Here is a 19,164-nt window from a genome sequence, read left to right on the forward strand (position 1 = left end):
CAAGTAATGGATGGTGTCCTGTAGGAATACTTTACATTCAGGAGTCATCAGCCTGGCCTCTCTTTTCAGTGTAAATCAGGAGTGGTGGCTAAAGCAAAAGGGAACAAAACTAAAGTTAGAGGAAAAGTTTCTTTCCTTTCCCTTTTAGTGGTTGGGAAATTCTTTTTATCTCTCCCATCTTCATTTAACTCATGAGTAAATAGCTGCATGTGCTGGCCACATGCTCTGCAAGTTCACACTCTCGTCTGCTGAGAAATCCCCATTTCCTTGCTTCTAATTTATGCTACGCCATGCTCAAGCAGGATCTGGTCATCACTCGCATGGAGAAGTGAGAAACCCATATAGCAAAGAAGAAGAGAATCACTGGAGGTGAATCCTCACCTGCATGGGATGGGCAGTGGCAGCAGAGAATGACTGATGTGTGGAACCTACACTGGGACTCTGAGGAAAATTAATTCATTTTCTATTCACACTCTAAGTTAATTTGGATTATTTAATCCACATTAGGTTCCTTTATGCACACTCTTATTCAGAATTAGTGTGTCCCTAATTCAGTTTACAACATAAATTAAGCTCAGCCAAATTAATGCTATGTTATACTTGAATGAGGGTCTGTGAAGAGATTTAATGTGGTTTAATTATCCACTTTGCATATCAAAAAATGCATAAAATATCACATTAAGTTACAAAAACAGTCCCTGGAGCAGGAGGGACAGGAAGCTGAATCTCCTACTCCCACAATGTGGCACTGGATGACAGCCCAGCTCCTTCTCTTTAGCTCAGGGGATCGGTGTTTTGGGGAGGTGGACTGACAGTATCTTCTTGATGCATCTCTTTGCAATTTGCACAGCAGGTGATGAGGACCCAGAAGGAAGAAAACTGCTAAGAAAGAATGACATAGCTAAAAAAAGTCTTAAAGCCTTTGGAAGGGCCCCTCTGCATCTCCTGAAGGGTGTTGGTGATTGCAGGAAACTGGAAAATGGCCAGCGTAGGGGGAAGGGAAAGAAAGAGTGGAAAAGCAATTTAACTTCAATTTCTATAAAAACACTGACACAACAAAGCTGTTTGTAAACATTTCAGAGATATCCAGGAATGCTAAGCAACACTCGGTTTGGATTTTTTTTAGGCCATATCATTTCTAAACCAATCTGATGCTTTTATTTAGCAGTGTGAATAGGAGAAGAGCAATAGAGATTGTACCTTAACTGCAGCAACTTGTATCTTTTCATAACAAGGTGAGACAGTCTAGGTGAAAGTGCTATTGAACTACACAAAAAAAAAAAAAAATCCAGAAAAAATTATGTATTTGTTGAGCAGTAATGAGTAGCTTACTTGCAAGAGGTATATATCAGGAAAGAAATCTTCAAGGTTCTGACTGGGATGTCACACAATGCAATATTTTCCTATCACAGCATAACCTTTATGTTTTTATATTCACACATCACTACAGAGGGAGGGGCTACTGGCATATGAGATAACATGGGGCTAGAGCTCAAAATCATCCTGACAAGTGATATAAGTGGTCTGAAAAAAATAGGGCAAATAAGCTTTTGTCCTTACAGATATCAAGATCAGAGAGGGACAACAACTGCACCACTCCAAACCAGGAGCAACAGACTGGGTGGCAGCTCTGAAGAGAAGGACTTGAAGGTTGGAGTGAATGTGCAGCTAGATGTGAATCAACGAGGTTATGCTGAGAACAGCAAACACCATGCTGAGGCAGGCAAAGAGCACCATCATATTTAAGATGTGTGAAGAAAGCCTTCTGCTCCATTTACGGCTGTTAAAGGCTTTGCTGGAGATCTTTTCCCTGGTTTGGCCACTATATGTCAGGAGAAGTTAGATTAACGGGGAAGAGAGTACAGGAGATTTAAAAAAAGAAAATATCCATATGATTTGTGTAGAACAAGAGCAGGGAAAACCTAAGAAAAGAATATGGAAAACATAGCACCACTGATGGTTGGACTAGATGATCTTAGTGGTCTTCCCAAATTTTAATGATTCTATGATGTGACTCATTGTAGTTTCAAACATGTAAGAAGCAGCTGGAGATTATCTCTTTTTGATGACCATAGTAGGTATGACTGGAACAGGTTGCCCAGAGAGGCTGTGGATGCCCCATCCCTGGAGGCATTCAAGGCCAGGCTGGACGTGGCTCTGGGCAGCCTGGTCTAGTGGTTGGCGACCCTGCACTTAGCAGGGGGGTGAACCTAGATGATCTCTGAGGTCCTTATCAACCCAGGCCATCTATGAATCTATGATACTATGATTCTATGATTCTATGATTCTATGATTCATGATTCTACGATTCTACGAACATGCCACAGTTTGAACTAAGGGGACTGTACTTCAGATAAGAGGAAAACTTTCCTGTTCAACACATGCTATGGTAGTTAGCAGAGTAATCACCACTGGAGGATTTTAAGAACAAAACAGAGAGATTTTTGCTTGACTTGATGGGACATGGTCATCGAGGGGCAGAACAGATAACTAGTTGACCCTACAGTCTTTGTAGGTCAGAGGTCTTTTGGTTTTGCTCTCACTTCTGGCAGGGCAATGTGAGTTTGGCCAGATCATTACATTTCTCCACTTAAAAGTGTTCCCATATGTAAATACACAGAAAGAAAATATTCAGCCCTTTTCAGGAAAAGTAATAATAATAACGCAGCTAGAAAATCTTCCTGATTATACATCTGCTGGGATGATGCTGACTTCTGAAAACAGGAGCCAATTTGCCCTTCTATAGATGGAGATAATGTAGATCAAGGTCCTCCAACTCTTTTTGTATATCTGCAGTAATCATAAAAGAAAAACTTTGCAACGTAAACAATTGCCAGGTTCTAGTCACAAAGCCTCATTTCCTGGGAGACTGAACAAATATAGTTCCTATAAAAATTTTACCCTTTTCAGCAAAGCAAAAAGAGTTTCAAGACTGCAGGAGCACATAGAAGTAACCTAGTGTCAGCATCACTTTAGCATTGAACCTGCACCCAACTGCTTCTTACTCAAAGGACAAAAACAAAATGTGTGTAAACACAATGAAAGGAGGATTGTTTATGTGCTACCCCCAAATCAGCAACCATGAACTCTGGCTGATTTTGCTCATCATCCATTAAGGGAAATGGCCATAGGTCATCTCTGTGATTACCTAACACTCAGGAGAAGCAATAAAGCTCAGCTGGAGGTGTCACACTGCAGAAAAAAGTAAAGCAAGCCCAACTCTTGGTTTTGTTTTTCACTACATTACTTCAGTTAACATAGTGCACTGTTAACATTAACTCCTGGCCATATATTGCTTTATAGATAGACAATCGATAGTGTGACTGAAATATGATTTTGTTAAAACGTCTAGGGGGCTGTATGCATTTAGCTTTCACACTATTTTCAGAAAATGAACATCAATATAAAAATAATGAGCCTCATAAAATAAAGCCTAGTTCATGTGGCTGAGCTGGCTTTTAAGAAAGGGGGCAGAGATTTATACTAAAGGCATCACAAAGGAAACAGCTTAGAACAACATTCAGCATCTCTTTCAACCCCAATCGAAGGACGTTCAAGGCCAGCACTGAAACACAGCCTGCCTTTGCTCACTAGGGCATGCACTGGGATGGCAGCACTTGGCAGGAGTTCTTGGACACGCCAGCAAGAGGAAACTGCAGCGGGGCCTTTGACATGAATACCAAATCACCTTGTATTTGGAGATCATCAACATAAGCCACAGGACTCATTTTTGTAGTCAAGATGCTTCTGCTTACAAAAGAACTCAAGATGTTAAGCACAGTCCATCCTGGTGACTTTAGGGCCACCAAAGAGGACAGTAAAATACATGGGACTGTGCTGGTGCTGGTAGGGAATGCCCTGCTCCCCCTCAGTGCACCAGAGCCTTGCACGCCGCTGTCTTATTGTCTGATGTTTTTGTCCAGGTTTCCCTGGGATGAAAATACTGGGGGCAGGGTTGGGGCTGAAATGGGAAAAATAGGCAAATTCCATCTCTTTGACAGTCATGTGATGTGACATGAAACTTCACAAGCTGCACCTCAAAAATAAGTGCAGTTGTGGGAGTGCCACATGTACGAGACATGTTTGTGCTAAATAGTGCAAGACAGGAGCTATACATCAAAGTCAAGAGGAATTAGGACTCGTACATTCAAAACGAAGCTCTCCCCTTCCCATCCATGTATTTGGCAGGATTTTCTAGTACTACACTTCTTTGAACCGTCTGAAGCATTTGCAGTGAATGAAGAGGAGACAGTGCTTCAGAAAGTAATGTTGAAAGGGCAGCCTGTGAAACAGCTGGATGACAGTAACCTGCAACAAAGCTGATGGAGGAGAGTTCACGTTAGGACCAGATCCCTTTTAATTCAGCTAAAGCAAGTCTTCCTCACCCCTCCAGCATTTTCACTGTGTGTCTTCATTCAGAAGTGAAGGACCCAAATCTCTTCACCAAGCTGTGAACAATCTTCTGCTCATGGCTCTCCCTTCCTACTCAGGGAACCCTACACAGACTGGGATGTCCCCAAGGAAAAGATGATCAAGTCCAAAGCTCAGCTTTGGCATTTCCAAGCTATATCTGTAGTGGTCGTTAATGGCAGAACAGCAGGAAGCATCACAAGAAACTCTGCTCAGGATTAGGTCTAAATGGGTATCAGCCCATCAGTGTTCCTCGTACTCTGAAAACTAGGATTAAACATGAACACACATCAACAACAAGCAAAAGATGCTTTAGATCAGACGAACTTGAAGCAAACTGATTATCTCATCTATTGTCGAACTTCACCTGAGCTTGGATTTCTTTTTTATGTGTGTGTCTCTGATATGAATTTCTGAAAACTCTCATTTTGTTTCCAACCCAATAAAACATGAAGTGTTCTGAAAAACAACGAATCGTTCCGAGTTACCAGTTAGGGATGTGCATAGATTGAACAACTTGCCACCCCAGTCGGGCAGGAGGAAATAATTAAAGCCCATTTCTTTCTGCAGGTGTTGTACAGTACCAGCTGGCTTCTGCTTGCCTCAGGGAAAGTCCTTTCATCTATCACATGCTGTGTTACGGGTGGATTATGTCATATCAAATCCAATTACCTCATGTCATGTCAGTTCTGACATAATGCAACAGAACATACTTGTGAGGTGCAGATCGATGTAGCAGGACGCATCCAAAATGTTTAAAAGATGAAGCATTGCCTGCACCCGTGGGCTGGCTTTGGGCACTATGTTGTCCTTTGGAAGCTGCTTTATCCTTGTCCTTTGCAAAAGCAAACTCCTACATCACTGCTCAAGTTTCAGTAATCTTTGCATAGACTCAGATGTTGTTCTGCGATGGTATTTTTCATTTTGATGTAAGATGCAGGTAAGTCGGTCTAACACTGACCAGTCAAAGTTCCAGTGAACATTTCAAGACTTCCAAATGATGTTTTAAGAGACACGGGCAGGGCTTGAGTGCAGTACTCAAGAGGTTGACCTACATGGCCCGTGGAATGGTCCTGCCTAGAGAACAAAGAGAATCTGGATGGATTTTGGGAAAGGAGAGAAAGCATCAGGACTGAATAATCAAACATCATCTCCAAATCCTTTTGGAGAAGAACTCTTAGCAGCAGAAGTCCCAATCCCACTTCAAAATGGCCAGTTCATTGTACAGCACAGACACAGCAGACACAGCAGTGGGTGCAGATGTAGCGACAGAGGGAGGCTGCAGAAAAGTTAGCACAAGCTGAAGCAAGCACAGGAACACAAACATGCACATCTTCTAAAAGCAGCACAAGCAACAGCCCAGAGCCCAGCTGAGCATGGGAGGCTGGCTTGACTCTTTAATATTTGTTTACATGTTTCCTTTCTTTTTTTCACTTGTCTCAGAATGGCAAGCTCCCGGGGAAGGAATTTAATCACTATCCTCTCTTATTTAAGAGTGTGGCTGAGAGCAACTCCTGAGAGGATGACAGGACTGCTATCCTTCCCTGCTGTGAGCAGAGGGAATGGCTTCCCTTTAATCCTCAGTCCTGCTACTCTGTAATGTGTTCTCCACCAGCTGCACAGTGGCTGTGAACACGAGGCATTGCAACTCTTCTTGCACCTTTTCCAGCTCAAAACTTGCCTTTTTACCAGATCTGAAGTCAGACACTCTCTGTGCCCTTTCCCCTCACAAAGAGGTTTTAAATGAGCAGGACTGTACAGACCTCAGCCTGGTTCCAGTAAGATCTGATTCAACATACATCCTCCACTTTTCCCCTGTTACCTCCTGGAGCTGAGTCCAGGGTGTATGTTCCTTATTGCTTCCAAGCTGGCAGGAGCCACTAGGTCCTGGTCCTGAAGCTATGAAGGATATTTATGATCTTCATGCTAAGAACTAAGGGATCAGCCATGTGACATTTTAGTGGTAGGAGAGTAATGCTCAAGGCAGGAGTAGGCGAGAAAGAGGCATGCACCATTTTTGGAATAATCACAGGAAACTATCCCCCATTCCTTTGGCATTTTCCTTCAACGGACTTCAGTACACAAGAATTGCTGGTATCTTTCTATTTTGTTCCCAGACTAGAGCTGAACTGCTGGCTCCTTCCCATTGCCCACGTCAACAATTCCCATAAATGTTACTCTGAAATTTCTGAACGTTGCTCTGCTGATGTAGGGAGCTGAGGGCAGAGCCCACAGGTGGGACAATCCATGGTTTGCCATGGAGATTCTCCCCCTCAAGTCAGCAAACTTTTCCATGCCTCGCATGGCTTACACATCTTATAAATTCCCTGGGGCAGGAGATACAACTTGGTGTGTTTATGCAGTGTGTAGCACAACACAGCCCCATTCCTCCTCATTTATTTTGTAACATGAATATTAAGTAACAATGTTATCATCTTTTATTGATAACAGAACCAGGGTGATGAGGATTTTGGCACAGGATGAGCAATGTGTGCTGGGAGAATTTCATTACATCCCTGATATTTCAATCAATCTACAAATTGCCAGCTGGAGAAATGTGATCATATTGAAAAACTGGATCCTTACCAAAGAGATCAAGTCTCCTTCCTATATCATATATACCCTATAAACTCATGTCCTGTTCCGGCTGTTTTACAGCCTCTAGATAGTGAGCTTTAGGCTCTCATCTCAGGGAGCCTAAGGACTCAGCTCTGTTATCAAACACCAGCTTCTAAGTCAATGCTCCTGAGTACAGTCTGACTAGACGGAAGAAAAGCCATGCAGTGATGCCACCATGCAAATATTGATTACAAGGATACCTCCCATGGGTAGAACAAATGCACCTAAGGTTTCTGCTGCCTCAAGATGCCTTATGGCGTATATCAGGTCCTACATGCCATGCACAGTCATTTTATGCAGCTGTACAGGGGGGGGACTCCTAAAGAGGAAGAGTGAGCATGGGACTATGCCTGAAATAATTAAGGCACTTAGTACTGGTTAATGACCCTTGCAATTATTCTTCAAGATACCTGTCTGTCATCACTGTCTACACAGGGACACGAGGAAAGAGTCTGAATGTAGAGGTTCACTAGACTTGACATCCCATAAGTCATGTCCTCTCTGCCATACAAAGGATTTTTGCAGCTTTGGTAGCTTTGGTGAGCAGGCTGCCAAATCAGAGGCATTTATGGGAGAAGATGATCTGGAGGTGGAGTATATGAGAGGTTGGTTTCAGTTGCAGCAGATCTAGGGACATAGTGAAAATACAGTAAAATCCAGAAGATATACAGATTTGGCCTGATATCCCAAACTCATCTGACCTTGTTAATCTTCTGCATTTCCTCTATCACTTATGATAAAAGGGAGCCATGAATTAGATGGAATAGTTTTACATACCTTTCAGTAGCAAAAGTTACTGTAATTTACGGAGTCTTTTTTTTCTAGCTGAACATTGAGCAGTGAGACTATGGGGCTTTGACAGGTTCCATATAACATTAAAGCAAACAGTGAGATAATAGAAATCACGTTTAACTGCCAATGAAGAAGAGAAAAGCCCAGCAGTTCTTATCTCAGCTTTATTAGTCCCTGTGCAATGCTGTTAGCTTTTACTGTTGTTGACGCACCAAATATCCAGTCCCGTAATTTGTGCTGCATTACTTATCACACAGATGGGAACGTGAGAGGAATCTAGGTGCATCTGAAGATCAAAAATTAAAACAATTGGAAAGAGAGAACATCACAGCACAAAAGTTATTCACTGCATTAAGAGCTACACTCCTGACCTATCAAGAAAATCCTAGAGCTGTATCACAACACCCTTTCCTGGCAAGAAGTCTCCAAGGTCCTGCATTCAACATTCCCTACAATATATATGAAAAATATATGCAAAAAATAAATGAAATATCCTCCATAAAGCACTAGACGATCTATCCCAGAGTCAGAAGCCATAGGTGAGCCACTGGAAGTGTGCTAAATACTCCTTTGAGAAATGGGTCTTCTTGGGTTGGGCACAGCACCTCACTAACTTGCCCTTGGATTCCAGCTGGAACCCAAAGCTGTTGAATTGCCCTGCACATATCAGACCATGCTGTTCTGTTCAAAGGTAAAAATTAACCAGGTAAATATGGATGGCCAGAAAGAAGGGGGCAAAAAGTCTGAAACCACAAGATGACACAGACTTATCTCACTACAGTAACAGTACCACTAGAGCAGCTGGAAAAAAGTGTTGAGCCCCCACGTAACAGAATCAGTCAAACCCAGCACACCGGAGTGATCAGCAGGTTACTGAGAATAAAGACAATCCTGCCCAGCTAATACTGGGCTAGCACCTCTCCAGAAGGTCTCCTTTAACCACCACAGCACCTGGCTTAGTTCAAACAGCAATCTTGCTGATGGTCTCCTGAGGTGCCCCAGCTGATGGACTCATTTCCATTTAGATGCCAGAGCAGCAAAGCATCTGTAAACTTCATAGTCTTGATCATCTTCAGCCCAGGGAGCCAGAGACAATTGTGTTTCCATTCAAGCAAGAAAAATACTTGAAATGTCAACATGTGTAAAAACACCTAACTCTTTAAAATCCCAGCTGATGGCAGCTGTCATGTTTCAAACTTGATCACTCTGTGTTTAGAAGTGAGAGGCTGAAAGGTATATTTTTTGATTTAGGAACAACTGGAAGTGCTTAAGCACTGAAAGAAGCAGCTTTTAATTTCATACATACAGGAGATTACACAGGAAACAAAGACTGTGAAGGGATGCGCTTGAAAGCCCAAGACATCCCAAGAAGCTCCAATACCTTCCTGTGACAGCAGAGGTTTGGAATTAGGTGATCCTTGAGGTTCCATCCAACCCAAGCCATTCTACGACTCTATGATTCTATGATTCTACGAAATCACTATATTGTATCAATATTATATCAATAAATATATTCCTGCTTCTTGTAAGAAGGTTCAAAGCAGTTGTGTCATTGCATCTCATGACATGTCACACCAGCCATTACAGCTAAAGTGGCTAAAGCTGCTTGAAGCTTAATACGACCATGCTTGAAGCCCAGAGCCTCCCAGCCAACTAGGGATCCTCCCACACAGTACCCTCAGCTAAACACAATCCCACTAATATCTCTCCTTTACTTATGAATGAGAACTAGAGTAGTTATATATCTAGCAATGAAAGTGCAATGTAGGGCCAAGGTTTGAACCCTGAACATGTTCTTTCACCACGGGGTCTTCTTCTCTGCCTGGCTCTCCCTTAACTATAGATGCCACAACCCAACCAGTTCTGCTGGATTTTGAGACTTGATGCCCCACAGGAGGATCATGGATTCTGTTTTCTGGATTAGCAAAAGCACAGTGCAAGTCATTATATACATCAGAGTACAGCCCTGGTGTGTCATCTTGGGGAGTTTTTAAGACTGCTAGAAAACTCTTAGAAGCCTAAAGAGTCAATCTGCACAGCATCTACACGCATATTTTTGGTACCAAATAAAAGGTCTGATTTGCAAAGGAGTAGAGCTGTCTCAGCTCTCATTAGTGTTCAAGGCCTTTGTTGCAGGGGAGCTCAAACGGCTGATTCCTGTCTCCAAGTTCACAATACTGGCTGTTTAGTTCCAGAAGTTCATTTTCAGCAGAGTGGGCTGCATCAACATAAGGCAGCTTTTCCATATCTCGGCATCTCTTTATTCTACCTCTACAGCTGGGCCAGAGAGCAACTTGTCATTTAGCGCTGTGCCTAGGCATTTAGAACAGTTACCTCCAGGTTAGCAGGAGTGTACCAGCTCCGTATCGATCCTTTGTCAAATACTGTGCACATGGATCCGAGGCTGGTTAAGAACCATTTCCTCTAAAAGTCAATATTTATTCATTAACAACCTTTTAGCTGGTTAATTGAAAGTGACAGGATGCATTTTTTGCCTAACAGATTGCATTTTACTGAGTAATTTCTAATTTACGGTAAATATGATTGAAAATAAAAGTTCACTTCTGGTATCAGTTTAAAAATGGTTTGTGCTTCCAACAATTGCACCATAGGGAACTGCTAGGCGCTGATTGACTTGCAAGTCTGTGCGTGTGTGCATGTTTTCTGAATTGCAGTAACTTAGCCGAGTTTGTCTCTTAATTCTGGCTATCAGAGCAAAGGGACCTTGCGGAGAAGGTGACAGAAAATTGTGTTAAAGACTGATTATTCTGCCATTTCACCTTCTGGCTCTTTTTTAAGCAGGATTAGATGTTTTTTCCTCTCCCTCCCTCTAGCATTGCTTATACGTTTGAAAACCTAAGCACCTAGGGGTTAATATGCTCCAGATAATAGTATAACAGAGATTTAAAAAACAAGTCAGACGCAGAGAACTCTGAACAACACTACTCGCATTGTGGAAACACTTACAAACGGGCACAAAAAGGAATAATAGGTGCAAAGAGATTTTATTGCCTCAGTAACAAAAGCACTCAGCTTGTTAGCATGCTGAGCTCCTGCCTTCCCCTCGGCTCTTCTCACTCTTACAGGTGAAGAGCACGATCCCTTTTGCTTGAAATGTGGATTAAGGAGCAGATGAGAGACTGAAGCTTCCCAGACTGTATTCCTAGCTCAGCCAGGGTGTGGGAGCTGCTCCGAAGGGTGATACCATAAAGGTACCCCTATTTTATTGTTGTCCACCAAGACTACACCCAATGTGCTCTGTTTCCAAATAAATAGGTAAGGGACGGTCTCCCCTCCACCCAGTTTTGAACATTTGAGTGGAGTATTTCTCGTTTATGTATCAAAGAAAAATGAAGTGTCCAAAGCTCTAACTCAGGAACCAAAGCCACAGAGGAGACTGGCACCAGACCTGAGCCTGCTCGCTGCCCAGCCCAATGAGGGGGTAGGCAGGGTGCAGCCCCTCTACCCTAATTTCAATATCCAAAAGTCAGACGTCTGAGACCTGCTCACCCTCAGCCTCTTTTATAGCCAATGGGGAGATGGGAAGTGATCTCATCGTAAAATAAGCGTCTGGGAGAGGTCAGAAGAACTGCCCTCTAGAAAGGGCCATTTTTCTCCACTGAGAAAACGTAAATGGATCCTGCAGTGATTGTTCCACTGAACATAAAAGAAATGTGTAATCACCATGCTTTAAACTTAAGCACCTCTAAACTTCCCTATTGAAAGCATATCTAAAGCAGAGTGAATGACTCCCATTTTTAATTGATCATTTATCCCATTGAAATCCTTTGAACCTGACCATAAATTCTTTAGACAGCGACCCTACGAGGCTGAGCTGCAGGGGCAGATGCTGTCCCCAGCTGGTCGAGGGGGTGGGCGTACCTCTGATTACAGGTAGTTAGCAGATCAGTGCAACAAGATTAAACTTTTCACCGAGCTATTCCTCAGAGCCATGCTTTTGGATATCCATAGGAATGGGTAATGAACTGTGCAGATACCCATGCTCAATGTTTAAATACCAGGCAGAATTGTTTTGCGGTTTGATTAGCGACTACTTTGTGGGTAGGAGGGAGGGTGTAATGTAATTGCAATAGCCTTAGCATATCAACAGAGATTGCTCAGGAATTGCATTTTGCCATTTTACCCATGCTAAGATAGAAAGCATAGGCATACCAGGGAACGTGCAGGGGCTAGTCCTTGTCCCCTTCTTTCTGGCCATGTTTGTAGGAGTTCCCTTTCTTCCAAGGGAGAGAACCACAGGTGGAAGGTTGTACTACACAAATTGTAGGAGCGTTTTCCCCATCTATATCCATACCCATAATGTAACCATTAATATCAGGAATGTACCATAACTAGCATTTTCCAGTCACAGTCTGGAAAATTCCAGAACAGTCCCAAAACAAGGTAATATTTATCAAGCAGTTTCTTCTTTCTTCATCCAGTTCCTACTAGGTTTCAACAGAAGTCTCTTGTGACTTTATGGTGATTTTTTCAATAAGCAAATCTTCAAAATTCAATATAAGATTTTTTGGGCCAGTGCTTGATTTCCTCTTTAATTTTTATTTAAAAAAAAAAATCATTCCATTCAAGGTATGTGTTTCCCAACCCATTCAGCAGAAATGAAAAAAATCAGCTGTTCTGACTGTAACTCACATGCAGCCACAGTTATTACTCACAGTACAGCTGATGTCGTGTTCACCCTTCATCTGAGGCAAATATCCACCAAGGTGCTGTTATCAAAGTGTGGAGGAAAGAGCTAGGAGCTCCTTTCTTGGTATTCTGGGGCCTTACAGGCACATTTGGAGGCAGAAGTAGGGGATGAAGTACCAGCATGCCATACCTTCAGTGCAGCTCTCTCAGGAAATTCAGCAGTGGACAGGAACTGATCAGTGGTGTTTATCCAAAAATTGACATGGACAATACACAAAAGTGCCCCTTCCAGGCAGCAGGGGACATATATAGCTTTGGGGCATGAATGTTAGTATCTTAGCATTGTGTTCGTCGTGTGAAACTTTAAGATGGGCAAAGAAATCCTTGCCCCATCCCAGGCATCCCACCCTCTCAATTCAACATAAGACACTAGTTGATAAAATACTGGGACAGTAATAGGGATAAATATGTGTGTCCTATAACCAAGTTATCTTTCCACGACTCTTGCTTCAATAATGAGAGGTCTCCTTTCAGTGTTTTGCTTCCTGAATAATCCCCCTGAAATCTCCATGCTGCTCACAGTACAAGGTCTCACATGGACTAATAACCTCATTCAAGGACACTGGTAGCTTAAATATCTCATCTAGTATCTTTTACAGATTGGGAGACAAGAAATGCCATCCTTCCAGCATGACACAATGGGGAGGAGAGCACTATGTTAAAACAGCACATTGGACTCAGTGGAGAGCAGTTATCACTGCCAAGTATCACAGCTCAGCCTGGAGACAGACCACTTTTGTTTTAAATCTCTCTAGCTACACTTGCTTCGGGATGATGCAATCCTCAAAGCAAATTAACATACATAGGAATCTCCATTGCATTGGAATATGTCATTAGAAATAACTTTTTTTAATAGTGTTCTACCAGGGCTATGACAGAGTTAGCAAGTCATCTGAATGCAGAGATGTTGCTGCCCTGCAGAAGCTTCAGCAGTGCCAGAAACCCAGACCCTGTGAATAGTCTTGAGTCTTTGTTGCTCTTTAAATGTCCTCAAAACAGAAGTAGAAAGAGTGTTAAAAAAAAAGTGTGTGGTGATTGCAATTGAATCTGAGCTGAAGGTTACTCTTATTTTTCCCCTGCTTATATTGGTCCTGCAGCACATTTATAGCACAAGAAGGATTTAACTCCATGGCCTTTAAAGAGGTTTGAAGATGTGATTTTTTTTGTTCCTGGAAATCCCTACCTCTCCTCTATTTCATTCTTTCAGAAGAAACCACCGATAATCCTCTGCTTAGGGCTCTGGTGTGGGATTCAGCAGACCAGAGTTCAGTTCTCACTCTGCTACGCATGTTCTGGGTCACCTTTGGCAAGCCATCTTGACTGCCTCTTTAAAGCTGCTTTCAATAGGAGAATCTCTCTGAAGATCTGAGCTTCAGCTGATGCCTCAGTTGCTCATATCCCAGTGCCTTCGTGGAATCATAGAATGGCATGAGTTGGAAGGGACCTCAAAGATCATCTAGTTTCGATCCCCTGTGGGCAGGGTTGCCAAACACTAAATCAGACACTAGATCAGGATGCCCAGGGCCCATCCAAGCTGGCCTTGGACATCTCCTAGGTTGGGTCATCCACACCTTATCTGGGCAGCTTGTGCCAGAGCCTCACCAGCTTCAACTTTCTGTGGCTGCAGAAAGTATAATTATATCACAGTGGGGAAAAAACAACACTTTCAGTATTATGGTGCTCAGTAGAAATCTCAGTGGTCAGGTGAGAAGTAACCCAGTGGAGATGCTAGTGGCTGATACAGACTTTGAAAGCATCAGCATGAAGAAAAAAGTAGACATGTGAGTTGTCAACTCAAGCCTCTGATTTGTGCCTAATTGACTGTCTCCAGAGGTTCCTTAAACAGGACAAACTGCTTCCCAGCAAGCAGCCAAAATGGTTGTTTTTCCTCCTGATATTGATTACTCTCTCTAGAGTTAGGAGAGGAGTCATCATATCCAAAAGAAATTAGATGGAAGTGGGAATGTGTTGACAACAGAGCTGTAAGAAATTAGGAAAATCTGCCTGGGGAAACAAGCTGGCTTGTATTTGTTCTTAGAAAGGTCATCAAGATTAGGAGTCTTGGGAGAGCTTTGTTAAAGTCAGTAGAAAAACATTACAAGCAGGGAAAATTAATTTGGGCAGCAAGAAATTAAACATACATTGAAGTCAGTCGAGAAGGCACCAAGGGGGGGATGCTGGCACGATGTACCCTGGATGCAGGGGTGTAAGAAACCAAGGTCAGGAAGATGCCCATCATGTGGAATAATGAGGTGCACCCTCACTGCGGATCAGCAGCCAATGGAACAAAGCCCTTCCCAATAGTTTGGACCAGGTGTGCATTGCTAGATTGGACATCAAGGGTCAAGACCAGCTGCAAACTGATCTTGCTAAGATGTGAAGCAGTATTTGTGGAGGACAAACCTCTCTCCCAGAGTGGGTTGTTTGGAAGCAGAGCTGTAGCAAGTTGGTTGAGATTTGAGTCTTACAAAGGGCAACTCACTGATGAGCAGACACAGTGAAATCTCCTCTGCTGAAGAGGTTCAGGTTGGATATTAGGAAAAATTTATTCTCAGAAAGAGTGGTGGTGCACTGGCACAGGCTGCACAGGGAGGTGGTGGAGTCACCGTCCCTGGAGGTGCTCAAGAAATGAGGAGATGTAGCACTGAGGGATGTGGTCAGTGGGCATGGTGGGGTGGGTTGGGGTTGGACCTGGTGATCTCAGTGGTCTTTTCCAACCTAAATGAATCTATGATTCTGTGACACCTCACAACCCACAGAAGGGTCTTAGATAAAATTCTTGCACATCCAAGCCAAGCGTTTTACATATATTATTGCTTAGTTGACCGGAGTTGGTACCTTTTTCTTATTTTGTAGCATCTGTAGCTTGAGAAACTCCCCCTTCCAAAGTTTCACTGATGGGTATCTGTTCTGGGAATAGCTTGCTTTTGAAAGATGGGTGTTTTCTGAGTGGAAATTTCTTTGGAAGATTCCCACTCAGATCAAATCATAACAAAAATGGAGAAGAAACTGCAATTTTATTGTGTAGATCCACTGTGTGCTTTCAAAGAGAAGCCGTGAAGAGGCATCCTGAAAACCTGAGTTTTCACTGCACAAAGTGATCCAGGACTAAAACCTTGGATCCGTGCCCCAGTGTGCATTATTAAGGCTCCATTTCAGCTGGATTTCAGCTTTGCTGCCTAAGCCTATGGCAGCTTCATTGTCCTTAGTGGAGCTTAAAGCAGTGAAATATAAGAATAGAAAATGACCTGTTCCTGAGTCTTTGATTTGCTCCCGACCATTTCCTTATGGGACTATCAGTTATAAATAGAATTGTCCTACCAGGAAATAAGAAAAAAGCCTCTTCTCCCTAAGCAGTGCAGGAGAAGATCTTCTGCTCACCCTAGGACAGGAGCAGGGTGGCACAGGGTGACTGACACCAGTCAAGCTGTGAGCCATGGCCCTATGATGCTCTTGCAAAAGGTACAAGTCCTCTCTTTTCCTCTTTGTGGTTTCTAGCACTACCTAAAATGAGCTTGACTCCAAAGAGGTGTGAGACAGCACGTCAGAATGGAAGCTAATTTAGAACAATTTGGGTCTGTTTTCAGCATATTCAGAAAAAAATAAAATAAAATAAAATAAATGAGGAAGAGGGACTGGCCTTGGCTTGTTAGAGTTTATAAGTACTATCAATCACCTGCACCCACTGTAGGGAAAGTACTGGCATCTCAGTGGCCTCTCCACCACTCAGTGGGATCACTAAGCTCTCCCACCTTGCATGTCCAGATCCACACAGCCAGAAATGAACAGTGCCACAACATGGTGAAGATCTCCACATACGTCTCAGCCTTGAAGGCTTCTTCTAAAGAGATGCCAGCTCTCTGCGTGGGCAACTCAGTTACTTTCTCAAATGCTTTTTGTACATCTTCACCACCCATACGCATGGAAAATGATGCCTGTAGCATGCATAGTTAGGAAGAGCACTAAAACCCCTTCCTTCCAGGGGATCTACAAGGGGCAGGGGGCTCTGCCCTCTGCATTGCAAGGTACCCAGAAACTCAAGCTGTACAGTGCTGGGGATGTTTTCTTGCATGGTTCCTCCTTGTAAATCTGCTGCATTGCTACAGGGTGATAAGGGAGACAAAAACACAGGTACCTTTGTTTAAAAAAGAGAACAAACAAGGAAAAATGTTTTCAAAAGTAAATTCTGTCATGAAAGAGGAACATAATTAATGACCCTGTATATGGCACTGGATACGTAAAGTAGCACCCTCTGATCTCCAGACTTTTGTGTTTATTTCTCTATTTTGCACTTGCTGGGGGACAAGGGTTGCATTTCGCAACAAGCAGGCCCTCTCACAATAGCAGGTAATTAGTCAAGGGGCCCGAAGGGATCGAATCTTGTCAAGGGAAACTCATTTATGCAGTCAGGTGATTAAGCCACATGATTGCAGCCGAACGCCACAGTGGTCTATTGAGACACAACGGCACGCTTGTCACATGCCCTCCGTGGCACTGGGAAATTGCTATTTTCAGACATCCCACAAGGCATCAGAAAGTGCAGGAAATGAGTTTCGGTACGCAAATGGCAGCTGGGATAGAGGTGGGATGGGATGGGATGAGGAGACCCTGCCCACTGTAGACCCTGCCTGGGAGGGGGACAGGGCTCATGCAGTGATGCTCCCCGTGATGCTTCTCAGAGCAGTCACCATAACACATCTCGCCTTAAGAGCCCTTTCCCTGGGAAGATAGCTGGTCTGTTTACGAATATTACCTAAAAATAAACCTCTCACTACCCCACATGAGCTACCCAAGTGCTATAATAAGGGCTGTGATGAATCCACATTGTTACAGATGCACTGGACAGTGAATATCAGGCCTAACATTTCTGAGGATGCCAAATGTGAGCGTGGCAGATCAGACATCCTATGCCATTTGTTGAAAATAAATGCCTTATTTACGTTTCCCTGGATGTAATATCTATCCCCCAAGCTGCTATTATAACTAACATGAGTTTTCTCGGATAGCTGAGCAGGAGACAAAGACCTTCGGGGAGGCAAGAATGTCATGGGAGAGGCAGGATTAGGAGCATGCTTTACTCAGACAGTTATTTTCAAAGCCTGTGGATGCTTAGCCCTTTATTATCTCCCCAAGAGTAGCACAGTTTCTCTCTGCTCCTAGACACTGAGGTACAACCATCTGCTTCTGCATCATGATTCTCTGTACGCAGAAAGAAGTTCTCTGGAAGTGGAAGGATATTCTGCAGTTCCCAGTTGCTCATTGTCCCATGATGTTTCACCAGTGCACACCTGGTGGTCCATCTCCACCACCTGTGTTCAGGTCAACCCAGCACTGGTACATCCAGCACTGCCTGACCCAAGCTCTGTTCTGGAAGGCTCTGACAGTGGGAGAGCAAGGACCCCCAGGAGGTGTTCAAGGCCAGGATGGATAGGGCCCTGGCCAACCCTGATTTAGCGGTTGGTAACCTACCCATGCAGGCTGGAGGAAGGCAACCCCAGGCTGCTCCCAAAGAACCATGGAGGTGTTGGACTCAAGCCACCAATGGTACGTGGCAAAGAACAAAGCCAGAAGAGTCAGGAGTATTGGCATGGCTTGCAGCTGCCCACAGGCCCAAGCATCATTTCATAGTGCAGACACCTGCCTTGAGCTTTGCCCTGGGGCAGAAATCAGGGTGGTTTTGCATATTTTCTAGCAGCCACCCTGAGCTTTTACCTGCTGACATCAGGAGCCAAAGCTGCAGCGTCAAATGGGGAGTGAGAATTCGTGATGCAGGCACCTTCCCACTGTGTGCTAAGGAGACATTCCTCTGAGGTAATTTAAAACTCAAGGCTGATTATTCATTGCTTTGGGAACCATCCCAATTAAAACGGTCTATCTGAAGCTAAGCCTTGAGCTTAAAGCCTTTCCATCTGGGGCCATGGTATGAGTTGTTCCTTGCAAACACAGGTCCCTGTGAAGCATTCCTGGCCAGGGAAAAGTACTGCTAATACAGTCATAAAGATGGTGAAAGCCAGGGTTGAACTTGCCTGTGCCTTTGTGTCTGCAAAACATCTAACTGCATGCATAAGCACCTTGTTTGCGCAGGCAAATATGGATTTAGCATGCACAGCCTGGCTCTGTGAAGTAATTTTACAGTCAGTACGTACGTGCCAACCTCAGAAAATTTGTCCTCAAACATCCTTTGGATTCCAGAGTTTATCCATTCAGGAGTCAAAGTGACTTCTGCATTTGCTCTTGTCGTGAAGAGCCTTCCTGGTAGAAATTAGGCAGGGTAGATCTTGTCCTTTCCTTTTTATTTGGCTGGGCTTGGGAAACCTTAGAACTGGAAATGCCGGGTCATCTGGGAGCTCCGCATGGCCGTCGGGCACTGGGATAAAACGTTGCTCTGACACACAGGCAGGCCTAGCAGCTTTTGGGAGCTCAGCTAAAGTCCTACTCACCAGCCTGAGGCTCTGCCACTAGCCTGAGGTATGCAGGTATTCAGCGAGACATGCAGAAACATAGGGGACTGTGAGCCACAGGGAACAGCAGGTCAGGCTGAGGGCATGGGGAAGGCTTTCTCCATCACTCATTTTTAATACCCCTTGTCATGCATAAGCATCCCTCACTGCTGAGAAAAGTCCCCAGAGAACA

Source organism: Numida meleagris, chromosome 2, assembly GCF_002078875.1.
Source record: "Numida meleagris isolate 19003 breed g44 Domestic line chromosome 2, NumMel1.0, whole genome shotgun sequence".
Classification (NCBI taxonomy): Eukaryota; Metazoa; Chordata; class Aves; order Galliformes; family Numididae; genus Numida; species Numida meleagris.